Genomic DNA, 27,333 nt, shown 5'->3' with positions numbered 1-27,333 from the left:
GAAAAAAAACAAAACAAAACACGTTCAGGCTGAATAACAATACCCTGAAGAGACAAATGGTAAAGGAAGTCGTGATAAAATATTATCCTAAACACTGCACTGAGTTAACACATATTTTTTTGTTTGTTTCCAAAAGGGAGCTGTCTCCAATAGAATAGCATCCTTCTGGAAAATAGAGAGATTCTAGTTTGCTTGGTGTTACCCATTTCTCAGCGTCTTTCCCTTCCCTCTCCTGTTATTTACCAAGTCACCTGGGAGCCAGAGAACCTGAGCTGTCTTCCGTTTTTCTTCCAGCCCTGACATGAAAACATTACAATCCGTTCATTTCAAACCTTCATTTTATTTCTGTGTTTAACTTGGTTCAAAAGTCCTGGGATATATTAATTTCAGGAATGGCTAAAATATGGCAGTAATATCAACTATATCTGGCAATTTAAAAGAGATCAAAGTGGGGGAAATCTTTCTGATGACCAATGTCATCTTTAACAATCCCTTTTCAAACTGTCCAGGACACATTACTTATGTTTACATAAAATCTCCCGAGAGAATGGCAAAGATGATATCACTAGTGCGAGTGGACAGCTTAAGGCTCTCTAAATTAAAAATGACATTACCTCATCAGTTAAAATTGTGTGCCAGCTTTGTGTATATCAAGAAGAAAAGAAAGCTGACATTGATGGAACTAAGCATTAACATATGTGAATTATTGTATTAACTGCATTTCCTTTGCTGCCTCTGATGTTTCCAGTAGTAATCACTGGCCAGCTAGCATCACTGTCCCTTGGCAAACCTACGGACCTACACAGAGGAACTGTTTGGTTCCCAATACTTTGGGAGATGTTTTGCATGTTAAAAGATGAAGCAGGAGGAGAGGAAAAAGTGGAGGAGGAGGAGGAAGAAAGCATTAGGTTCAAAATCTTGGAGAGCCTTTTACAGCTGACGGGGGGCAGTCTGGAAAAGTCTGGAAAGAACACCATCTCTGTATTCATTAAAGCCTCCATGTTGGCATTTATGTAGTAATTCCTTTTCTCTCTACTGCTTCATTGACTAGACAGATCTGCAAGCTTTGCCCCATGCTCGCTTATAATTGAACTGTGATTTGAACTGTTGGGCTATGTTAGGCGGTGACGATGCAGTCTAGGCTTTTTACTTGAATCCTGACATGGTCTGAATACTAAGGGGCCAACTCCGAGGGCATTTTGCTTCCCAGGATCCAGTAAGAGAGGTGGGTCAGGCTTTCCTAAGAACTCAGGGTGCTTCTGGGAGGAGCCTTTTCTGCCAGGTAGGAGAGAGCTCAGCCAATATAGGGCTAGTGAGTTGCTAGAGGGAAAGAAGCTGGTATTTTAATTCACATAGCTTCTAATAGTAAATACCAGGCTCTCCTCTTGGCAACAGGAAAAGCTATTTTTAAAAGGAGGAGCGGGATTAGAATCCCCCTCCAAGAGATAAGTCATTGCATCGTTAAGTGCCAATTTTAGGAGATTGAATTATTCAGGGATACAATAGTTACATTTATAAACTGGAATGCTGCTATCGTTTTAGCACTTCCCTTCAAAGCACCATCCAACAGGGCCCCAAAGAGTGTCACAAATAGCAGTTCATGTAAATATTCAGGAGGGTTTATGTGCACAAGTTGCAAAGGTTGGTGCTGCCAAGGAAGTTAAGAAAGCAGCTTGCATCTCCCTCTGGAGTTGATACCAGTTCCTCTCCATAAGTTTCTTGCCGGCAAACGTGGTGCCAGGAATGCAGCCGGTGTGCCAGCATCCCTCCCTAGAGACTAAATGTGTCACCACAGCAACGCACCCAGCCTGCCTTGGCCTGAGGCCCAGGATCCTGAGTTTGCAAATTTCGCTCGCCCAGCCTGCTGCACATTGCTCTGTTACTGCTCCAGTGTGGCAAACACTGCGTTCCTTGGAATGTCACGATCCCCGGTCATGATGCCGGGACCTACACAGGTGTCCACAGGGGCACGTGTGTGCCTCTTATTCTGAACCGACACGTCATGGCTGCCGGAAGGAGAGCTGGGAGTTGCGTCTAGGGAATCGGACGCACCAAAGCTAGAGACACTGGGGTCAGCTAGTGGGTGCCTCTGTCTGTTTGGAGCCCTGCTCCAGAAAGTGAATCCTCCAGGTTCCAAGGAGCCCTGTCTGAGTCCACAGGGCACCACCCTTCTGTGCCGGAGCCTGGGCCAGAGCAGACATGGGTCCCACCCAGGAAAGCCCTTCCTCAAACCTCATCCTGCCCACTTATCATCACAGGCATGTAAATGTCATGTGGATTTTTGGAATATTTCAGAGCACAAACCACTGCTCCTCCTTCTTTAGGCATCCTGCCATTTCTTTTCTTAAGTCTCATGCCTAAATGCTTTCCCTTTCTGTGCTCATAATGGTAAAGCAGCCGGTATTTACTAGGAACGAATTATTTTACGATTAAAGGACCCTTTCCCATGGCTCCCATTTTAGGGTGTAGTGTGCCGGTGGCTCTTCTCAGGAGCGTCCCTGGCTTCCGAATGCAAGCTCGTGGCACTAAAGGACATTCTGCTCCCAAACTCTCACCCTGCTTACGTATACGCGTGTGGTGAAAACACTCCGGATCCTAATACTAATCACGAGTTAGGTTTCCCCTAAGAGTGATAAAAGAATAAAGATTTTCTTCGAAGAATTCTTGAAAGGATTAGCCAGAGATTATTTTTTCTTTTGGAAAGTTTGAATTACAGTTTTAGGAAAATAGCCAAGGAGGGGGAGACGTAATGAGAAAATGAGGAATGCATTCAGTCATTAGAGAACGGTCGCAGAAGCTTTACAGGTAAGCGGTGCTGAACAGATGGAGAGCGCCTTTTACTCAAGCCGGGGTTTCTCCAGAGAGTAGGAATGACCCCCGACTCTCCACAGTGGAGCCCACTAATGGAGAGAAAGCTGATCCTCTGCACGGTGTTGTCTGTGTGGGGGAGCTACTGTACCCAGCCCTCGCTGCTCCCGGACCTGCTCCCATGATTAGGAAGATGGGTTTATAGGTGCTGGCGGCTTTTTCATCTCCTTCCAAGAGGCTCTACCCCCACGTGCGTCCGCACATTAATAATGGAGAAATTTGATACCTGACATCATAAACTGGAGTGAGAAATGATGTTGGCTAACATAATTTTCACCTGCAAAAATGTGTTTCTTTGGATCTTTGGTTTATTTTGCACCAGGAATTAATAGCTATCCCTACTGAACAACCTGTAAACGATTACCACGCCGCTGTCCAAGAATTACCTTACATATTCCCCAGAAGAGAACAGGCTTTACTCTCAGAGCATTAGAGAGAGGATTTGGAAATAAAAATACACAGTGACGGAGCTTGGAGGAGCCAATTAGTCTGCATCTGTGTTTCTGAGCGATTTTACATGAGATTTGCCCCTACGTTCTGGCTTGCTTGCAGTGTCCTAATCAAGATATATGAAGAGGCTTATAAGGTTCATGGCCCCTTATTTAGTAAAAGCAATTTTTAGAAATCCATGCAAAGGAAATAACCTGGAATAATATCAAATATTTATGCAAAACCAATGCCTGAAGATTTATTTAGAATAACATGGGTCAGGCAGGAAGGAAATAAGAAGGAATTTATATACAATCATATCATGGAATATTATGCAGTCATTAAAAAGCTTATTGGATAAACTATTTTTTATAACATAGGAAAAATGTTAGGATATCATTAAGTGAAAAATCTGAACATCAGCCCTTATCTATAGTATAGTCTCAGTTCGCAGAAGGAGAACCGGAAGGAAGTATGCCGGGCCGTGATTAAGTGATTATCTCTGGGTAGTGAGATGACATCCCTTAGTTGTTTCTATATTTCTCAAAACTTTTACAATGGATCAGTGTTCTTTTATTTATTTATTTTTATTATTTATTATTTAAGTATGGATCCCAGTGTAGGACTTGGACTCACAACCCTGAGATCAAGGCCTGAGCTGAGATCAAGAGTCAGATACTTAACCAACTGAACCACTCAGGCACCCCAGGTCAATGTTCCTTCATAACCAAACGGAAGTTACTCTGAAAAGCATTCATAACCTATATATAAAGTAGCAAATCAATACCTTATTGCCTAGCTAATAATTTTTAATTTCTTGGTCAGAAGATACTATTTTTTTATGATGTTTTATTTAGAAGTAAATCAAAGTCTTTGTCTTTTTTTTTTAACAGCTGGATCAATGAAAGTCTCGGGGTGCTTTTTAAAAATTTTATTTTTTTTGTAATAGATAATTAAAATGAGTGAGATTTGATTTTATACTGTCTGAAATCTTGACAGTAACACTTGCTATTTGTACAGTAATTTCCATGTTACTAAGTGCTGTCAGATGTACTGTCTACCGTAGTCTGTACGGTGATCCCAGGAAGGCACCTACTGGGTGCCTGCCCAGTGGGAGCATGGCCTTGGGGAAGCACTGGGAAGGGAGACATACAGATGGAATAATTTATATCCTTTTTTTTTAATTTTTAAAAAATTTTTTAAAAATTAAAAAAAAATTTTCGACATTGCCCACTTTTGGGCAAATTTGATTCCATTTTCTGCTCTTATTACTCCCTTTCATACATATTTTTTGGGCAGAAGAGAGGATGGGTATGACCTTATTAATTTAGCATTATTCATTCACAACTCATAATTCACTTTGCAACTGGTCATTGTTGCTAGAAACATGCCACATCAACCAATATTTCATTGATTTTTCTTACCATCATGCTGGAGCTATATATCCAGACATCTGGGTATGTGCAGAGGTCTATGTGCATGTGTGTATGTGAGAACAGAGTGAGACAGAGACAGAAGCAAAGAGAGCCCTTGGCCACCAGGGAGTGACATGAGTTGAAAGTTGCAGTGGAATTGATGGTGGCCATTGCATGGGCCTCCTTCTAGAGCTGTCTTAGCTATCCTAGTTCTGGTCGTGGTCCCCCTGCTCGGCCGGTTGTTCAGGGACCATGTGATGAGAAGCCCAGCCCAGCCTGAAACACAGGAAGGGTGTCGAAGAGCATCTAGAATCTGGGTTTCTTCCCAGTACCAGCACCCTGGGCCTGAGCACAGATGGCTCCAGCGAGGCTGGGGCGTGGGCAGAGCCTAAATGATGCAGGCCCACCCACGCTCCCCAGGACAGCTGAGTGGGAAGGGCGCGCCCCTCTGATCACCACCAGGGCCAGACCTGACCTGGGTCACTCCCTGTCCTGGAGGAGGTGGCAACACTCCAAACTCAGAGTGGCGAGAGGACCCGGCCAGAGAGCCCTCCTTGTTTGCAGAGAACAGAGGGGCTGGGCTATGACCTGGCCAGTTCTACCCAGTGCCAATTTCTACAAAAGCCATTCTGAATCTGACAACATTTTAAAATTTGTACAATAGACAAGATATTGCTTTGTTTATTATTGTTTATTATTTTTGTCATAGTCCCCTTTAAGGTTTGTTTCTAAGTTAGAAAGTAATTTTTCCCTCATGAAAATAACATTAAATACCTTTTCCTAAAGATATATATATATATATTTTCACATATACACATTTTTTTTTCTTCCTGCACGTACACTGTGTATTACTATAAGCAGGACTGTAGGGCATCAGTCTTCAAACTAGCGCTCCTTTTCACTTGTACTGGCCCTTTCTAAAATTCAGTCTCCCCTGCTTCTATTCTGGCAATCCTTTTGACACATCCCAAGTCTAGTTACCCTTCTGATGCATCCCTAACTTTCAGTCCATATTCTTACTGTACCTATACCTATCATGTGTTTATGCCTATTTGCGCTTAAGTAATATGTTCTTGACACTGTTAGGGCATGAAGAGGTGTTTTTCAATTGGGGTAGCTATTTGCCATGTTGGTGACCCCATTCTTCGTAGGAAAGTAGCGTTTTTATCAGCATTTCCATTTCCCCACCTCAGAGTTCCTCAGTACAGAGCACAAGTTCCAGAGTGCAAGGAAGATGCCCTGGCTGGCTGGGCCCGTGCTGCACAGCTGGGAAGTACTTGGTGCAAAAGAAAACAGGCAGCTTTGCTCAGTGGCTGTTGTATATACCAAAGCCCAAACCATCTCTCTTGCTACCAGCTCCACTGATGATAAATGGGAGGCCAATGCCCTCAGCTCTCTTGGAACAAAGAAACTGCTGCAAACATTTTTGGCTTTTGTCTTGTCATTGTTCTCCTCAAAGGCCCACAACGGTGTTAATCTTGCACTTGTCCACAGGCTTCCAGATAACTCTTCTCCAGGAAATCCCAACACAATACAGTCTCCCTAGCATCTTTTCCAGAAGGTGGCTCTGCTGATTCAGTATAGTAAGAGTTTCTATATGTAGGTAGTTGATAACTCGCTCACAGTAATCAGAGTACAGTAAAACTCATAAAGCTAATCTCACACATTAAAATTTTCATCTTTAAGCTTTTGTGATGCCTCAGGGTCATAATAATGAATATCCATAACTTTATTGCAGCTATAGAAAGCTGATGATTAATAGGCTAGATAAGAACATAATAATATATATGAGAGTTAACAGTCCTAGGAAATGAGGCATTACGAAAGTGAAGAAAGAAAATGTTAAAGAAAAAAAAGTTTTACTGGAGTAAAATTAAAAGAGATCTTAAATGGCTCTCCCTGGAGTGGCGCAAAGGGATGACAATTGACCCCGATGGCCACCATGGGTCACGGCCAGTCAAGACCAGCATAGACCAGCATGGGAGAGAAACAGACAATAAATATCCAGCAGGTAATAGACCGTTTCCTATTGCTGCATAACAAATCACCATCGATGGTGGGGCTGAAACAACACACATTTGTTAGGTCCATGATGTGGAAGTCTGGCATGGCGTGGCAGGGGTTCCTGGCTCAGGGTACCCCAAGGCCAAAATCAAGGTGTTGGCAGGATTGCCTTCTTATCTTGAGCTTGGTGTCCTTGTCAAAGCCCACACTGTTAGGGCAGGTCCCCACTTTCTCGCTGGCTGGGGACGGATCCTATGGGCCACCATCATTTGTTGTCATGTGGCCCTCTCCAGCTTCGAAACCAACAGCAGGAAATCTGCCTCACAGTGAATTCTTCTCATGCCTCTGCTCTTCAGGAAGAGCTCAATCCCTTCTAGGGGTTCACCTGGTTAGGTCAGGCTCATCCAAAATAGTCTCTCTTTCTTGAGGTCAGCTGCTTTGGTAATTTGATTGAATCTGCAAAATCCCTTTGTAGCAGCACCTGTACTAATGACTGACTGGGAGGAGGTGTGAGTGTCCCAGGGGCTGAAGAGCCTGGGGGCCCTTCTTTGAATTCTGCCTACAACACGGTCCAAGCTCTGGTAGGACACCTGCAGCTTGGAGGCCACAGTAGAAACCAAAGCCAAGAGGGATCATCTATTTGCATCACCCCATAGAGAAGAAACTAGTAGATCCAGGGTAAGACAAAGGGTGGGATTAGGAAACTGAAGTCATCGTGGAAGCAGTTTTAATGTACTCATGTCATGTTGGCTGCTGGTTTGGGAGCTCCGAGCCTGTAAGCTTTGCTTGTAGTGTAAGGAAAGCAAGGTTCTGGAATGAGCCAGACTCTCCTGACTGAAGCAAAAACAGAACTTCCAAGATTACCCAACACATATGTCTGGAGACAGGAAAGTGATAATAGCTTAATTTAAAAATAAATATATAAAGGAATTCAAGACATGTGGTGTAAAATAATGGTCAAAATATATAATTTTAATAGAAAATGTTTAGAGTTTAAATTTCTCATTTCTGAGGGATCTCACTTCGTAATTAAGATTTATTGGCATGGAAGATTAAAAAAAAAAGTCCTTCACATGGGAAAATATTTCCATGATTTAACTCCGATTATGAAATCCAATGATGCATTTTAAATGAAGACAAGGAACGCCTCCCTTAAAGCAACTATGTTCTAGAAGTGACAGAGTCTTCCAGTGTCAAACTTGCAAAGTTCAGTATTTATAGAAAAATTCACATGCCTTTAATTACAATAAATTCAGTTCCCAAGTAAAACTGTGCCATCTGGAAGATATTAACATCATTTACAACTTGTTCTTCTCCCTATTTCATAGAAAATTTTTACTTCTTGCCAACTTTCCACTGTTCTCAGGGAAAAAGAAGGAACTGCTTGTATGGATTGTCTCAAGATGGGTTTATATAGCAAGTCAAGCCATCAGGAAGTGACAGAGGGGGCTTCTGGACACATTTCCTTCCTTCTTACTTATTTTAAATCCTTACTTCTTTAAGTTTTTTTTTTTTTTTTCCCTATCAAGGATATTTTCTCTGCTCTTCTCCTCTGAACCGTCCACAGTGAGTGTGTGTGTGTGTGTGTGTGTGTGTGTGTGTGTGTACATTTTTTTTAAGTTAATTGAGCCTCTTCTAACTGGTCCAGTGGAGAGAACTGGGGCAGGAAGGACTGTGCTCTGGTCGAGGCTCTGAACCTCAGAAGCCACTCGGGCACCTCAGATCTATCAAAAAGTGTCACGATATTTAACCTCCCCCCAAGTGTCAAAGGGGCCAGTGAGGCAAGGAAGTGCTGCCTGCTGGACCATCAGGCAGTCAATTTAGCCAAAGTGGGATGACTGTGATCCAAGGCCTCACACTCGGTCCCTAACCAGCTGAGCATCTTGGGTAGGTCACTAACCAACCTCTGGGAGCCTCAGTTGCTCCCTGAAAAAATGCACAACATGATAATTAACCTATGGAACGATAGGGAGGATTAGATGACATAATGCACGTAATGGCCTTTGCAGGGCTTGATGTCCGTTCCTGAGTGAGGCTGGAATGCAGGAGAAGGAAAAGAGTCAAATACGTAGAAAGTAAAGGGAGCAGAGTTCTGTCTTCCAAAAGGTACACTACCCAGTTCAAAGCAGATTGTTGTTGAGGGAGTGCAGAGAATGTAGCTACTGTTAGCTCCCAGGGGGAACTGTCAGTCAGATGGTTAACTTCCAGGATATGACCTGTTATTCTGCAAAGTACTATCTGGGATGACAGTAGGTCCTGCCCCAGTACTACCACCAAGAATCAATCAATGAAAGCCGCTGTCAATAATGGAATTAAAGATATATAGATATAGATATAGATATAGATATAGATATAGGTATATATCTATAGATATATATACATCCATGATACATTTTTTTAAAATCACTAAATCTGTTAAGTGTTTTTATTGAGGTACCCAACTGATTTAATGATCTGCCATTGGATTGGTGCTATTAACATGCAGCGCTGAATTTGTTCAAAAAACCCCCTTAATTATTAAGTACGATAGAGGCCCCCAGGGTCCAGCTGCCCGTTCTAGAAAGTCAGTGACTCTGGCTGACGGAATCACAACATCAGAATCCTCAAGTTTCCTTTCTCATCCTTTGGAAAAATAAATAAAGTGATAATCTTATTTTAAACTCTATGACCTAATGTGCCAATTTTAAGAATTTTTTTTAAAGCCTCCTGATTAATTAGTAATTATTCAGTGGGGATCTAGGTAGTTTGCAAATCAAAGTTGCAGGAACTAAAGATGGCAAATATTCATTTTTTAAAGGTTTTTTTCTTTTTTCTTTTTCTTTCTTTTTTTTCGGGGGTGGGGCGGGCAGTAATTAGGAAAAACCCTTTTTGGTGTCAGGTAGGTGAGATTACTCATTCTGGGATGCAGAAGTCGCTCACCCTGAAATGACTACCCATGTCTTCTGAAAAAGTGAAAAGAAAAAAATGCTGAAGAAAAATGGGTCTGGTGACACAGATTAGATTTCTTTTCCTTTTAGTGACCACCAGGAGGGAAAGCCACCTGGAGTTGGATTTTAAGATGGGCAAGGGACATTGACCGAAGTTGGAATTCAGCTTTTCTGTTCAGTAGACCCTAAGGTTTATTCAGGGTACAAACTACAGAGCTACCCATAACCAAGGAATATGACTCTTTGAGGTATAGCCTAATACGTTTATGATACTAGAAAGAAATGTACATGAGAAGAATAGATCATGTCACAGGGAGATCTGCCTTTTCCTTAGTCCCTAATGTTCACTGAAAGCAACATACTGTTTGGAATAAGCCATCTTTACAGTCCAGGGCACCCATGCTTATAGTACTTGTTCTATTTTTCCTCATTATTTAGAATTCTATTAACTCAAAAAGCAGGGGTATCAGCTGCACATGCCTGGGCCGCTACCAGTTTTACTAGAACATGCCTACATGTATGTTTTCTGCATGCATTTACTAATACATGCCTAACAGGCATGTATTCCGAAACCCCAAGTCAAGTCATAATACAGAGAAAAATTTATATAATGAGAAGGAGGTCTGTGGACATAAAATAATACTTCAAATGTCAACTAAGACTTTTTTTTTCTATATTACAACATGCAACTCAGTTAAAAAACACAATATTCAGAGACTTACTGGTTACTGGCCTAAACATTAGTTTATATGTTTTTTTTTTCTTACCATTGACTTGCATGACAGACTCAGTAATTAATTGGTATAGGAGCAAGACTTGAACAGTCTCTGAGTTAGGAGGGAGCTCATGGAGGGAAGAAAGGATTTTAATGAGCTAGGCGGCCTCATGATTTATACAGACCTTAAGGAGTAATTGTGTGTTTAGAAGAAAAGAAAGCAGTGGCCATAAACCTTACCAGTAGCCTAAGAAGAGGAGCACTGCCTAAGTTTAACCATATGAGCACAAAGAGGGTCAGCTCGCCGGAATGGCTCTGTGCTTGGAGCATGATTTAACTCAACCGGGAGATCAGACAATCTCTCACCTACCATCTAAAGAACTCCCCGACCCCCAGGTATCTTTATGGCAAGCTTAGCAGAAAAGAAAAGGGAATATGGTCAAGTTCACTAAAAATAAGAGGGAGCGTAAAGGGAGGATTTCCACATACACTCTTCTCTTTAGCACAACATAAGCTAGACAAAGGCATAAAAAATTTCCTCTTGATGACACTAAAGACTCAGCTGTAAAAACAAGACAGGCAGGCCAGGGAGGGAGAAGGTTGTGCTTTACCTTCCTTGCTTTGACTAATTATTCCATAAGGAAAGGTTTTTTTTTGTTTTTGTTTTTGTTTTTGTTTTTTTTGCATTACAAACCAGAAGACATAAAATGATCTAACATTTCCCTCCATTTAAACAGCCCAAGTTCTTTGAAATCAATGTTTTCTTTTAACGTAGAGGGCTAAAGTTTACTGCACTTATCTATAAATAAAAGTTTCTTAAGACAATTGATGGTGTCAAGTCACAGGGAGAGATAGCAAGGTGGTTTTTCAGCATTTTAGCTCTTGAATTATTTGGGGACAAATACATGCTTGCTTACATATGGACAATAAGATAGGCCCTTTGAGAATCCTTCCAGGGAAAACTTATTTAAAACATTGTATGTTCTTGAAATTGTCCTACTACATTAAAGATAGCCATTTCAGATATTTCATCAATTCTGATTGTTTTTGTCTCTAGTAATGGCAAGTTTCATAGATTGTATTATTAGTTTCATCACATCTCAGTCTGTTGTGTTTGTCTTTGTTTGGTTTTTTGTTTGTTTGTTTGTTTGTTTTTTTAAAGAGAGGGAGAGGGCATGCATGATAAGTGAGGGGTGGAGGGGAGAGGGAGAGAGAGAATCTGAAACAGCCTCCACACCCAGGGCAGAGCCTGATGTGGGGCTCGATCTCACAGCGCTGAGGTCATGACCGGAACTGAAATCAAGAGTTGGATGCTTTACCAACTGAGTCACCCAAGTGCCCACCCCTCTTTTTTTTTTTTTTTTTTTTGATAGTAGGAAGCAGAAATAGTAGGTAATTGGTCCAAAAATGTGTTCCCAAGAATACTCATCTCATGAAATGCTTCAAGGAACAAATAGGGTTTTTTCCCCCAAATCGCTTGGGAATGTTGCATGTAATAATGTTCCTTTCATGAATCTTTACAATTTACATCAGTATATTAAAGGCTCTGAGAAGTCCCACAGTTATGAAACCTGGATTTAACTTGCTTTAATCCAACATATGCCTATCTCATTGATCCTAAGACTCTTATTACATAATACCTATGGAACCCATGTTCATCAGAAAGTATTTTCAATGTCCTGTTTTGAAAAGTCACTGACTTTGTACTAGCCACAGGTCAGCAGTCATGAAGGGAATCAATTTTGTAAGTGATGACATAAATTTGAGAAGACGGAGATAAGTTTGGCAACCTAATTCCTTCTTTCTTCCCTTAGATGTTAGGAATTTAACTTGACTCAGTGCTTGGGGAACTGTTTTAGCAACTGTGTCTAACTAAACAACTATAATGTTGATCCTGAAGACTGCCTATACTTGGTAAAACAGGCTGGCCGTGGCTGACAGATGTATTTGGCTTAGAGAACTCCAGTTTGCTTCTCTGTGAGCAGGGAATTAGGGAATGTCCTGGTTTTCCCTAGGCAGTTCGTGTATTGGGGACCACCATGAATAGAACGGGCAAACTTTTATGGTGGGCCGAGATCTAAGGGACAGTAGGCCAACACTGCAGTGCACAGATGAGAGAGCCAAAAGCCCAGTACACTTACAGGACTGGAAGAATATTTCAGATCCTGTTAACAGAAGAAGTAATACCTTCTACTGTATTTTGATGAAAAGCAAACCACTACATCTCATTTGTGAGGAGATGATGAGAAAGGTCTCTGTGTTCATCGGGTTTGCTTCTGATTTGAGATTCTTATTAGGGGAATGCTCAGCCTTGCTCCAAAACCTGTAGGAAGAGAAGGCGCGTGAGTCCGAACAGGGAGCTCATTCTGTCCTTGGCGCCCTGATGATTACTTTGTGTTCATTACTTGGCCTTGGCTCTGTTCCCTCAGTAAATGTTTCCTCAGTATTTAGTGTAGCTTCCATCCATTATCCTAAAATTACGTTTCATTACTCCTCCACAGGAAAGACCTTCAGGTATCTGCAGTTAAGTTTCTAACATATTTGGTACTATAAGAAGAGAAAAAATTAAAACGCTGATCTATGAGACTGACACTTTTTAAAAAATGAATGAAATCATAAATAAGTAAGGAGACCACTTCTCTAATTGCTCAAAGGTTGTCCAGACAACCTTCTTTTAGCAATTACAAGGTTGCTGAGCCCTTTGAAAAGCGTGTATGTATTTCAAAGGCTCTGTAAGTGTTAGGGGCTTGGAGTAGTGTCTGTGTCACAAAAGACTGGGTGGGTGGCTAGACTTCTGTTCCACACCCCACTCTGCCTTCCTTCTCCCTCCATTCCTACACTCTCCGGCCTCTGCCCTTCTTACTGATTTGGGACTTGGCAATCTTGACACAGGTTCTTGCCATGGGGATGACAAACTGGATGTGGAACAGGGACCCAGGGGCTGGAGAGAGGTGCAGGGCAGAGGAAGGGCTGATCGGGGTCTCTCCGTGGAGGAGGCAGAGGGCCATGGAAATGCCTGGGTCACAATTGAACACAAACATTTTCCACATCCATTTTGAGGGTTGGCTTTTGGAAGCCAGAGAAAGAATTTAACTTATTCTGCTGATTTTTCTTTTACAAACTAGGCACACCAGCCAAGAACTCTAAATTCTGGGCTGAGAATGTTCCTATTTTTACAACTGTTAAATTTCTATATTGACTTTTCTCTTACTCCCTCCCTCCTCATACTACTATGTAATCTTATGCCAACTGATAGTCCCTTTAACATGTGTGTGTGTGTGTGTGTGTGTGTGTGTGTCTGTAATATAATATTATGGCTGTATGGTAAAAATGTCACTGATTCAGGATACTTTTCTTTTTTTTTTTTAAAGATTTTATTTATTTATTTGACAGAGAGAGAAATCACTTGTAGGCAGAGAGGCAGGCAGAGAGAGAGGGGGAAGCAGGCTCCCCGCTGAGCAGAGAACCCAATGCGGGGCTCGATCCGAGGACCACAGGATCATGACCTGAGCCAAATGCAGAGGCTTAATCCACTGAGCCACCCAGGCGCCCCTCAGGATACTTTTGTTAATGACAGTTTGTAATAATTCTTCTTTCCAGACATAGGACAAATACCCATTTTCACTAATTAAGCACACATATAGCCTTCATAATGTTTTTCAACCTTAAAATAGGCTTTTGTAAATTTATAAGTCAAATGGCCTTTATATCGGTTACTTACTACTGAATTCCTACCTAATTATTCACTGATGAACATACACTCCAGAAACACAGGTTAGCAGTTCAAATACTATCAAAGCAGAAATAATGTTGAGTTTGGGAGTCATTAAAAATAATAACTTCAATTTGATGTTTTTCTAATTTTTCTTCTTTAAAAATCCAATGTCTTCAAAAATACTTTCCCCTTAATGGGTGACAGGCATGTTAAACACAGACTGTGTAAATGTTTGAACAGTAATAATATTGATCCGTTCAGTGGAAATGTTCTGTACAAATGTTAGACCATTAGCAAAAGTTTTGATTTTTACTCCCATTACTCTTTGTAATTAAGGAAGAAAGTAATCTTAGCATGTGTGGTACATGTATATAATTTTAGTGAAAAAATAATAGTTTATATTTATGTAGCTCTCTTTTCTGAAAAGCTGAGAGAGCTTTCAGACTTGGCATTGCTATGTAGGCTTGAAAGGAGAGAGTGAACAGGTAGTGTCCTATGAGATGTGAGCGCGTGTCTTTACTGCAACTGTGTTGACTCACGACTAGAAGAGCCCATAGAGTTTGTTAAGCCACTGGTGTCACAGGCCATTCTTTCCTGAACTGACTGATGAATTAGCTGCACTAACTCCTGAACTGTTCACCTAGAGTTACACAGAAGTGCCTGGAATAGAGTTACAGGGATAAGTGGTGGGACAGACAGAGTCGCCTCCTCATCCTTGGCTTTGGACCTCGCTGTCAGTGACCCGGAAGTGAACCCATAGCATTGATGCCAGAGAGGAAGTAAAAGAAATAAAAGTCATAGCAGCTGAAGATAATTCGATGACATTTGTTTAGAAATGTGTTCCCTACTGCCTCTCAAACACGCTCTGCTCATTCAAGCTTCAGAGCTCAAGGTAGCGTTAAGCCAGGTTTTCCTAGGGCTGCAAACACCGTGGAACATTTCCTTCTTATTCTAATTGGACTCTTGAAAAACAGTGTATAGGGGCACCTGGGCGGCTTAGTTAGTTAGGTATCTGCCTTCAGCTCAGGTCATGATCCCAGAGCCCCACATCAGGCTCCCTGCTCAGCGAGGAGTCTATTCCCTCTGACACTCTCTCTCAAATAAATAAATACAATCTTTTTTTAAAAAAAAAAGAAAGAAAAACAGTGTTTAAATGTAGATAAAACAAATTTGGATAATGACCTTAAGAAAGGAAATAGATAAACCATGAATCCTAGTAGAGAAATGGCAGCGTAAAAAGGAAACTAGAAAGGACGATTTGCAGTCAAATGCATGTCCAGGTATTAGCTGCGGGGTTCTCGTTTTAAGGCACAAACAGAGGAGGCTCCCCCTGCGAGTCCTTTGGGTCTCTGCTCTGAGCCTCTGCCCCAGTCACCACCCCTGGGATGGTACCAGCTCTTCCAAAGATCAGAGACAGCTGCCCTGATGCTCCTCACCTAAGAATAACTACACAGAACTGTTCTGGCATCAAGTCTCTTAGAAGTTTCTCTCTTCTTATTTTTGCAGAACCAAATTCCATTCTTTCAAAGCCCAACTCAACATTCATCTCTTCTGGGGGGCTTTTCTTATACTCACTCACCTGTAAGTGTTTCCCCCACCTGACTTTCTGGAGCCCTAACCTAGCCAGTATGGACCAGTTAATTATGTTTTCCCAGTGCTGCACTGAAATTATTGTTTTGGTGTTGCCATGCCATAGTTTTTTTTCCCTGATGGGGTCATCGTCCTCCTTCTCCTCCTCCTACCTTCTTTTTTTCTTAAATATTTTATTTATTTATTTATTTATCTGTTTGTTTGTTTAGAGAGCACACGGGAACAGGGGGAGAGGCAGACGGAGGGAGAGAGACTCTCCAGTGCTGAGTGTGGAGCCCGATGCGGGGCTTGAACTCACCATTCGGAGATCACGATCTGAGCCAAAATCAAGAGTCTGATGCTTAACCGACTAAACCACCGAGGCGCCCCAATCATCCTTCTTGCAGGTAGAAAATATGTCTAAATATTTTCTTGGGCTTTCATGAGAATCAGAGACAAAACTACTCCCCTGAAAAAAGTTCATGCTTATGGAGAAAAAGAAACAAGAGAAGCCAGAACAAGCATTGCGTAACTCAGGTAGTCCAACTGCAATGTACTGAGTTTAACAACAGTGACACTGAATCTTCTGCCTTGTTTACTAAATGGTTCTGGAGGAAAACATCTTACCCTTACCCCTTCAGAAATTTTTTCTGCAACTGATATAAATCACTTTGGGGAAATCGCCAAGACACTGGGTGGTTCTGCTTTTGTTCCAATTACACGAAACCGTATTAAAATAGCCATCATGACAACAACACCTCTGCGGAAAAGCATACCAAATACTTAAGGGCATAGTCGCCTCTATCGTCCTGGGATTTGGGTACCTAACTCTTATTAGCGATAATAAGTATTACGTCTATAAATCCCTAGTCACTCTGTCAGTCCTGCTTCAGTTTCCACAGGTGGATGATAAGTTCTAATGAGGTCCATGTCTTCAAGATTTCTATTTAGAAAAGTAAACTGTTTAGGTCTCGACTTTTCTGGGATCTCTGGCAGTGTTACAGATAAGGGGGCTACAGATGTATTTCAAATTGTATGTGGTAATTCATGGTCTCTTCAGGGCATTTGCTCGGCATAAAGTCTCAATGCAACTGACATGAGTGTGTGCTAGAAACACACTCAAATGGTAAAATTTGCCTAATGAAGCTGCTAATTATTTTCTTCCCATTATGTTCCCTCCCTGCATTATCAGTCTTCTCTACTTTCTTCAATTAGGGGACAAGCAGCAAAAGGTTTCAGAGACTTTATCACTAATCTTCTGAGGGCACTACACACAACCCATTCTCTTCTCTTTAGTGCATGAACAAAAAAATTCACTACCATTTGTACCTAAGGTCAGTATCTATGGAAGCCAACATTTTAGACTATTTTTTTCATCATTTGAATTTCAAATTCTGATCCTCAAATGCTTTTCACACACTTTAAATCCAGAGCCTAAGGAGAATAGCACGACCTGTTCTAATAATCTTTGTCTGTACTAAGGCTTAGAGATGTAAATTACAGGTTTTGTTCTTTTATTTCTCTTTTTAAAAATTCTAACTAGCATTAAAATGGGATATAAGTCCAGCGGGCACTTTGCAAGTGAGAATGTATATAATGCTTCCGTGGGCTATGTTTATCAGTGCATACAACTGTGTAAGCTTGAGCATAAATACAAAAGATTGCATTCTTATCTAAGGACAATTAATTTACAAAATAAAAAGATTCCAGAGCTGTGCTGGTAGACACAAAACGTTGCCATTTGGAGTTGATTTTGTGTGCCTCTGACACGAAGAGGCTTTCTGATCCATAGCACTAGGGGATGACCGACCGCAGTGACTCCAAACCACAGGGCTGACAAGGGATTAATCCCGGTCGTCAGATGATTAGCCCTCTCCGTGGGGTCACAACCTTGCCTGCCAGTAACTTGCACCCAGACTCCTTCAGGAAAGGTAAGAAAACCCGAACAAGCCATTTTTTTAGAGGCCAATTCGGTTGCAACTCCAAAGGCCAATTCGGTTGCAACTCTGCGCACGCCTTCTCAGAGGAGTCCGATTTCCAGTTTTTGTTAAATTAGTTTCCTATCAGTCAATACTTGTTTAAAAACATGTCATAAGTCTCTGTGGCTTGTGCATGCTTCAATTACCTCTGATTATTACATCAAGATTCACAAACAAGATAGCAGCGTCCCCCCTATTTACTGCAAAATGCTATTGAAACCAACTGAAATTCAATTTCAGAACAGATTGCAAGAACCCATCGGAACAGAGCAAGTGGAGAGGAGGTTGGGCCTCGAGGTGTGCACGGCCATTGTTAAAGGCGGGACAGCATCTCACCTAATAATTTAAACATGGTCTTGTGGCCTGACATTTTTAATGTTTCCTTGATTTCTTTCTTCAGGCTCTGTGTGTTCTTTGCCACTGTAGGGTGCAGTGCGTTGCAGGTTACGGATTAAATACCAAGCCCTCTTCTGCCAGTAGCACTTTTAGAAGGGGAAAAAAGATTGGGTACTTTTATAAATAGTCACGCCATAGGTGTCCACAGAAAGCAATGTTTATTCAGGGCTTTTAAAAGCTGCCTGCTTTTTGGATACAAACCAATCCATAAAACTGCCAAGTTCAAATTTTCAGCTATTATCTGGGCAATACGTCTCAGGCACCTTGGTAGGCTGATTCGACATTTTTGTCGGCACACATTAAGAGCCCCGGCTTAACAAATGCAATCTGGTTCTAAAAATTAATTTAACTTACACAATTGCCCTGATATGCAGCCCAGGGTTCTCATTTACTTAGTGATTCATTGCGTTTGGAATAAACTAGAGGGTTAAAGAATTCTGTGCTCGAGGCAGCTCTGACTCTGTAGAACAGAAACATACACATATTTCTTCCATCGTCTGTTGCTTCAGGGCAAGAAAAAAGAAAGCCACTGTAATTTGGAGACAAGACTTTTCCAGACAACTGCGAACAACAGCAACCACAGCGCGCCACTGAACAGAGCTGTGTTGTGGAGACATGGAGTGCAGCAAGACGTTAGTGGGGGTGCGCAGAGTAGATGCAAACAGAATCTTCGAAAGAGTGGTGGCGTGAATTCTGGAGAAAACTCAGAGAGCTTGCAAACTCCTCTATAATAAACATTTAAAGCACAGGTCATAGAGTGTTTCCTGGAAGCAGGAAATCAATTAAATGGGGACAAAATTTAGAAGAATTTTATATATGTATCTACAGACACACATATATGACCTATATATTTATATATTATATTACATAAATTGTATATAATATATATTTATATGTATTAATAAATAAATATAAAGCTTTTATTTATTCATATATAAATTTTGTGTATATTATATATAATATATAATAATATAAAATATATCTATTATTTATTTATTTATATGTATTAATAAGTAAATATAAATCTTATATTTATTTATTTATATAAATGTATTATATACAATTTATGTAATATAATATATAAATATACAGGTCATATATGTGTGTGTGTATAACGAGAGAGGGGGAATGGAGAGAAGATTATATATATCTATTTTCAAGTGGAAATGACCTGCAAAATTGTCTGGTTTGATCTCCTTATTTTTAAATATGGAAACTGAGACAGAGGTGGAAAAAAGATCACAGAGTTAGTGTTACTGTCTAAAGGCTCAGGTCTTCTGATTTTCTATCTACTACTTTTCCACAGAGTTTCCAAATATGTTTCCCACTTGTACAGTTCAAGAATGTGAACTTTCTCTATAAATTTATTTCTGTCCCGATTTTTCTTGAAGAACAGAATTCTTCAGTTGTGGGCTCTCTTTTATCTGCAGCATATTTTCGAACACTAAGCAAAGTGACATGGAACACGACATCAAAAACTAATGATGTACTGTATGGTGACTAACGTAACATAATTAAAATAAAACAAAATCTCTATCCCCCAAAACTAAATATCTTAAGCATTCTGATGAGCTCAGTTAATATTTAATTGTAAATAAAGGTAGAAAGAAAATTAAGTTTTTTATGCATGTGCCACTCTGCTGACTTTGACCCTGAACCTCAATGGGCAGAGAAAGGCATCTGAACATCTTAGAGGGAATGAACATCAAAAGGCTTGAGTTCATTTGTACAACCTAATCCAGTTCAGGCAGATGAGAGGATTTGTGTCTGTCCTGCCTTATTTATTATTTTTAAAGACTTATTTACTTATTACTGAGACAGAGAGAAAGAGAAAAAGCGAGCGAGCGGGGGAGGGGCAGAGGGAGATCATCTCCAGCAGGCTCCATGCCCAATGCAGAGCCCAACGCAGGGCTCACCCTCAGGACACTGAGATCACGACCCGAGCCGAAATCAAGGGTCAGATGCTTAACCGACTGAGCCACCCAGGCACCCCATGTCTGTCCTACTTTAAAAACCTATTGAAGAAGGAAATCCCACAGCATCCCTAGTAACTTATTCCTGCATTCTGTAACCTCTACTTTGAAGAAAATTTTTGAAGACAGTTCCGATCTCTTTCGTTTCAGTTTCAGAACATTTCTTCTTTTTTCCGATTTATTTAAATATACACATGCACATACATTTAAATAACACATTCTATTTTTATACCAGAATACTTAGCTTCTCTGTTCCTTTTCAGACAAGATAAGAGACATTTGTAAAATATAAACTTTAACACAGTAATCTGGACAGGGACTTTTCCAGGCTTTTCCTTCCCTGGAATGTTTTTGGCCCAGCCAATTTTGATTCTAACATCTTTAGTAGGTATCTTGGCTTCTAGTACAGAGGAAAACAGAAACAGTGTACTTCCTTAGAGGTTTACAACCTGTGTGGACTAACGGTGATGGCGTATTTAATCACACACAATATTTTTCATTGTGTTAGAAACAAAGAAAACTCATGAATGAGAATCACAGAAGGGAATTTGGACGGCATCTTCTCTGCCCCTAAATGCAGCAGATAAGGCAGCAGAGCCCCTGTGGACTACTCCAAGTCGTAGGACTCCCAGATAGCAACAGAATTGGACTTTGGATTCTCTCTCCTACATCCAGGGCTTCTATTAAAACACACTCACTTAGCACTCAGCAAAAGGGAAGACAGAAAGCGTATCTATTATCTTTGAAGGAAGAATGCTTGGCATCTGTTAACAATAAACTTCAACACACGCATCCACACATGCGTGCACTCAAAATCCACCAAAATCTCTTAAAACATAGCTGATTTGTATAATAGGGATGTGACACTATTACCATGCTGTGGATTTATCCATTTTTGCATTACCATATGAATGAATGAATTTCACTCATTCATACCCAATGTGTATAGTCTTTTATCCATCCCAGTCATAGTGTGGATAATGTTCTTTCTTCAGGCAAACCAAGAGGTCATTAATACCAATTAAAGACATTTCGTTACTTCATGTTAGCACTGAGCAATACCATAGTGAGCAAATTCAGCTAAGCGGAACTGTATATACAATCAGAGTGGGGTTTGCGACCTCAAGTTAAAATCGGTGCATTTCTTTCAATAGAAGATGTTGATCATTTACTGGTTTTTATGTATATGTGACGTTTAATGTAGTGGTGAGATTCCTACATTTTTTAAATGCTTCGGGTAAGCTCTTAGAATGTGAGAATTGTAACAAAGTACAACGTGACATCTGACTTCCTGCTAATGCATCTTTGTCCTCATTTTGAGGACTTCGTTCTGGGCCTTTGTTTCCTCATCTGAGACCTAAAGGGATTGCCCTAGAAGATCTCAGAAGTCCTTTCCATTAACAACCCACAAGGATTCAAAAATAGTCATGTTGGCTCTGGTTTTATTATAGCTCTGATCAAGGTCTAGAGCCTGTGACTTGCCCAGAAACCACCTCTACTATGTCAGATATGGGCAGTTGGACCTAAAGCCATTCCTTCTTCAAGTGCTGAACAATTACAAAAGAATTTTTAAAATTTAGGTTTTCCTTCTGATGATTATCTTTTTTTTTTCTTTATTTATTTGAGAGAGAGAATGAGAGAGAGCATGAGAGGGAAGAAGGTCAGAGGGAGAAGCAGACTCTCCATGGAGCTGGGAGCCTGACGTGGGACCAGATCCTGGGACTCTGGGATCATGACCCGAGCTGAAGGCAGCCGCTCAACCCACTGAGCCACCCAGGCACCCTGATGATTATCTTTTAAAAACTGCCCTGCGAACATGTTCTCAGTGGCCTAGATAACCACCAAACAGGACACACCACCATGTCTTTTGGTGGCCATGTGTGTATTTGTTTATGATTAAATGAGCACCAAGGGTGGACCACATGAAGGCATTGCTCTCTGTGGGAAAGAAGCTTCCCATTCATTCAAATAGATACAAGTGGTGTGGATGGGTGAGTCATCCGTCACCTGGGAACACAAAAGTGACATAAACTGAACTTGAAAGCACTGGCACCCTGGCCATTGGCTATTCCCAGTTTCACTAGGAAACTCATAAGCAGTGGTTCATAAGTAGCAACTCTAGACATAAATAGGCAGTAAAGAACTTTTCATTACAAAGGTATTTGTTTTCTGATGTGATATTTTGAGCTACACCTTTAAATTAATGCATTGTTAATACATTATTACTTGAAACCACCATCAGTGGCTACAACAAATGAAATGATAAAAAATCTTGAAAAACCAGCAAAGACCATGATAATAGCTAAAAGGGTTGTCCATCATGCTGAAACTCAAGGAAACTAAGTTAATACTAAGTAAAGCATAAAATTGCAAACACAGCATACTATGATTATGTTATATAATGACGAGGATTTTGTTTCTGCCAATTCACATGATTCATCGCATCAAATTGATGTTGTTATCTGAATGTTTTTATTTTGTTGTTATGTTGGGATCAGTGTGTAAACTGGCCTTCTTTTATTTATCCTCTGGGAATGCTAAACATAAATAAGGCATGGGTACTTTGTTCGTTCATACATATGTCATAAGAAATATAACAAAAATACAATTTTCAACACTAAAGGTTGGTGGGAATGCTCCTCTTGAAAGGGTGATCAGCATACTCCTAAGTTTGGGAAATACTTTCCTTTGAGCTTTATCCTCAGGCTTTTCAGTGAGGACAGGAACTAAAAGCCAGACAGGAAAGTCTGTTTGAAAGCAGGCTGCCCCCTGGTCCACTGACCTCTCCAGTTAATCTGATTGTTCTGGAACTCTCTAGAGTCTCCTTTTCCCGTTTAGTTACTTCAAGTGGACTTATGAAAAATGATGCTTTTCATCTTAATCCTGCTTCATATGCCCAAGCCAGCTCAGAGCCATCTGGAAACTGGCTTACTCTTTGATGAGAAGGACAAGATGTTTCTGGACTGTCGGGGGCTGGCCTGGATGCAGACAGGAGAGCCGAGAAGGCTAATCTGGAGCAGTGACCACTCCAGGGGTGGCACAAGGGGTCTGTTCTTACTCTAGAGCTGGAGGGGTCGGATGGGAACCAGGCGATTTGGGAACAAGGCTACACACCAAGCTTGGTTTGGACAAGTCAGTCAGTTCCCTGGGAGGTGTCTACTGGGGCCACCAGAGCCCAGACAGGATTAGCATCTCAGTCCTAATAATCTAATTTAAACAAGGAACACTTTTTCACTCAGTGCAACTTTATTCTACAAATGGATTATAAACTACAGATTGGAAGTCCACACAACCTTAAACACAAATCCAATACTGAACACTACTCTTAGTGGTGATGCCATACATCAGATGACAAATTTAGTTGTAGCCACAGGCTGTGGGTCTTATTATAAGAAGCCGCACACTTTTAAGGGGTGAATATTTCATCTATAGTCTGTGAATGAACAGTTTTCTCCAAGGATGTTCCTAGAAGCCATTTGCTATGAATTCCTCAGTTTCTTTAGATTTCATTTGAATAGAAATATGGATCCTGAAATATTTCTGGGGCCTCTGCAGCTTTTACTTCCAATCTTACATCTTATGTAGTCAAAGTATACCTTGTTCCAGAAAACCTACTTTTCCTTCAAACACTTTGGGTTTCAAGGTAGGGTTAACTGCCTTAAACTGCACAGTCCTGAGGGCAGACAGCGGGAGGGGGAAACAGAGGGCTGCCTGCTCGGTGAGCTACTGGTCTCCTCAGACGGAGTTTGGTTTCATGGCTCTAGACAATTAGACTCTTGGACACTGCTCTAAGAAAAAACTCACAGAAATTACATTATTCTCTGAAAATGAGTACTACATTTTCCTATTAATAATATACTTATCAACTTCAGTTCACAGTGGACATTCAGTTCTATTACTCTTGGCAGGCGTTGAAGTGTATCTGTTTTTCTAGAGCCAAGCAGGTTTTCAAGATCTTGGGATCTCCTAGAAATATTTTTTCAGTTGGTGAAAGGGAACTGCAAGAGATCCTATTTTCAGCCCTTGTCCCGGGAGCAGCATGTGAATGTCACATTAGACTTACTTCTGCCCTGGCTGACCAGGCACTTACTGGCGGAGCCACCAGAGATGCGGGCAGCCCTCCTGCAGACTCTGCCTCACTGGGGCATGCTGCCCGGGCTGGAGGGAGTCTGGGGGATCGGAGGGAGCTGGCTGTGCTCCTTCTACGCAGCCTCTGTCCATTCTCCACACTTGTCCTTCACCCTGGGAAAAAGCTGATGAATTTCCAACCTCTTACTTGAAGGGTCCACTTCACATCCTGACCTTATGTCATGCTGAATTGCCAAGATCCCAGTGCTTTTCAGTTACTGCCCAGGATATAAGCTCATCAGGACCGGTCATGCAGGCAGCGGGGGCGGGGCTCTGATATCTGCTCTGGTCAGCTGGAAGGGAACATGGGGCCCCATGATTCCGTATCTGGTCGGGTATTGCAGACCATACGGTGGGCTGGCATCAGAAGGACCAGCTTCAAAGTCTTCTGCCACTTCAAGTTCTGTATTCTTAGCCAGAGCTTTTACCTTTTTTTATTCTTCATGTCTCTTTTGTGAAATGGGAATGACACTATCTTGCCGTGCGCTTGTGAGGATTAAAGATAGGCACCTACAGACAGGCACACAGTAGACACCACGTGAACTGGGGCTGTTTGTATTACAGGTTGAGGCTGGAATGGTGCCAGAACGCCAGCTCCACATTCTCCTCACTAATCAAAGTGGTCCTATCACCATTATTGCTCTTGTTCACAGCGTTTCCTCGTGCCAGCAACTTTTCTAGGGGCTTGCCCCCTACCATCTCACTGCATACTGCAATAACCCCACGAGGTACTATTTTTAGGTGCACTTTGTCCTTGAGAGAAATGAGACTTAAGGAGGTCACCCTGCCCAAAGTCACAGAGAAAGCTGCTGACCCTGGCTGATCCATGCTGAGCTCTTTCTAGAGGCTGAGCTGAACCTGCTCAGTCCTCCACCTTGCGCCTGCCCCTAGAGCCCTGCTTCCTCCCACCCACTGGCTCGCCCAAGCAGGGGTCCATCTGCCCCGCAGGCTGGGTGCAGCACACGGGCCTGCGGGCCAGAGGCCTGGGTGTTGCTCACCCGGACGGTCTCCCATCCTTGCTGGAGCACCATTCCCAGTCTCTTCCTTCCGGGTCCTAATTTCAGGTATTTTTTTAAAATGGCTGCAGGCAGCTGACTTCCAGGGGTGTGTTTGGTTTAAGCATCACAAAGGGATCCTGCTTGGCTCCATAGCCCCTATAGGCTTGTAGAGTCCTGACTTCCACCTTTTCCTCATCCGTGCTCTGTGTTATTAAATGCTCTCTAATTACCTAAAGAATTACGTGAAAAGGGAAAGAGGACCTATGCGACTTGGGAAAGTCACTTAAGAAAGCTCACGATCTAAAAAATTTCCTGCTGTCTCCTACTTCCTACCAAATGCAGGTGAAGGACTTGACATGACTTTCAAGATGGCTGCCATCTCCACAGTCCCAGGGCTCCTGCACAGCTTGCCTTTCCTCCACCATGGGGACACCCTATGTCCATCTCAGTACTGAAATCTGTCCAATGATCAAATAATGTCACTCCCTTAAATTTGTTTTCACGAGGACAAGAAGATACCTTCTTCCTATTTTCATTGACCTACAGAGAATAAAACTTCTACCCATGTTGAGTGGCCACCCGGACTGAGGGTGATCATGTCAAGAATGGCTATGTCCAGAACAATGCCCATCTGTGTCAGGAAGAACTGTTTTCAGGTGCAGATCTGTCACTGCCTCTGGTGGGAACTCTGGGATTCCACTTCAGGCGGCGGCCAGAAGAAGATCTGAGAAGGGCTCCTACCTGCCGGCCTGGGCTCACTGAAGCAGGGGCGTGTGGCGGGAGGACGCCACAGGCAGCTTGGCCTGAGCGCCCGCGGCTTGCACACCCTCCCACGCCACTGACCACCCTCCTTTCTGCAGGGTGGCTGCCCCATTCTCTCTTCCACGTGAGCTGAACAAACCCAAAGCGGGCAAAACTTTCCACATCACAGAATACAAACGCTGTCTTATTTGAATCAGTAAAAGACACTGTCCCCATTCTCGCCGGGGTCCCGCCAGCAGTGGGAAGGAGCAGTCTATCAGGGACGTGTGTGGGGGGCACAACACTGGGAGGGCCGGAAAGCCTCTTTGTTTAGCAACTCTGTCCCAAGATTCCATTCAGGATTTTTCCTCTAGTCTGAAAGTTGGGGAGGTAGACAGAGGGAGGCTGACCTTTGGAGTGGGATTTTCATAAAATAAATAAACTGGATGACAGCATATAAAAGTTACAAACCTCTTTAGAATGCCATATGTGAGCAACTTGTAAACAGTCCATAAATATCACCTGCTGGGTGCAAGTCAAGGAGGCTGATGCAGAATTCTGTATGAGCACATTTTCTGCACCAGGGAGCCATCTGGTAATGACAATTTATTCTCTAGTTGGCATAGGACTACAATTATAAAACATGTTACTACCAACTTCTGTCTGGAAACACATGATGGTGGCTCACCCTGTAGTGTGGGTTATAGAGCTGGGTGGGTGTGGCTCGTGGTCACGCGCAGGCTGCCTGGATCCTGCCAAGGGATTATACAATTAGAGGGGTGTTTTGTGGACATCCCCACTCATACGTGGAATTTCAATGGCCACCACCCCCACCGCCACTGCCACCACCACAGACACAGTTTTGGAAGCCAAAAGAATTGTTCCTTTCATAGTAATGTCTACATTTTCAGCCCTTTTTTTTTTTTTTAAAACTCACGTACATCTATGTCATTCTTAGAGAACCGAATGTAGCAAATTCACAGAATGTAGTGAACAGCGACCTCCTCCTTTACACCCGTCTTTTCTTTTCAGTCTCCCAGTTATTTATTCTAGAATAATTAATCCTATGCAGGATAATGAGGTCTTTCCCAAATTCCACTTCACACAGAAATTAATAATAATAAAAAGAATGCAGTTTGGTTGTCTTTTCTCCCAAACTTAGCACAGAATCTGCATGAAGGGGGAGAAAAATCAGATTTCTCCAAAGTGGAGAATAACGTGACAAAGAAAACCAACCGAAGTAAAGGTGGGCTAGGGGTTGTTTTATTACAAACACGTACAGAATCTACAGACATATTTTAATGCCATTATCCCCTTCCTACCTCACACAATCTCTTCCAATTATACTTTTAATCAAGAGTTCCCTCTTATGTTGCTACTTCCTGCCCTTCTGGGTTCCTGTGATATGTAGTTTCCATCCTGGTCTCATCCTGTTTGCCCCTTTGCGTAAAAGCTAAGGAGCCTGGCCCATAACCT

At 41.8% G+C, this 27,333-nt stretch overlaps 1 protein-coding gene across 4 annotated transcripts in view; it reads right to left on the bottom strand.

Moving 5' to 3' along the window:
- NRP1 (neuropilin 1) overlaps positions 1-27,333 on the bottom strand; it is a 137,198-nt gene that overhangs the window by 81,395 nt on the left and 28,470 nt on the right. The window lies entirely within an intron of this gene.

The sequence above is a fragment of the Mustela erminea genome, chromosome 6 (genome assembly GCF_009829155.1).
Source record: "Mustela erminea isolate mMusErm1 chromosome 6, mMusErm1.Pri, whole genome shotgun sequence".
In the NCBI taxonomy this organism is placed as follows: domain Eukaryota; kingdom Metazoa; phylum Chordata; class Mammalia; order Carnivora; family Mustelidae; genus Mustela; species Mustela erminea.
The sequence above is the reverse complement of the archived record's forward strand: the minus strand, read 5'-3'. Positions and strand labels throughout refer to the sequence as shown.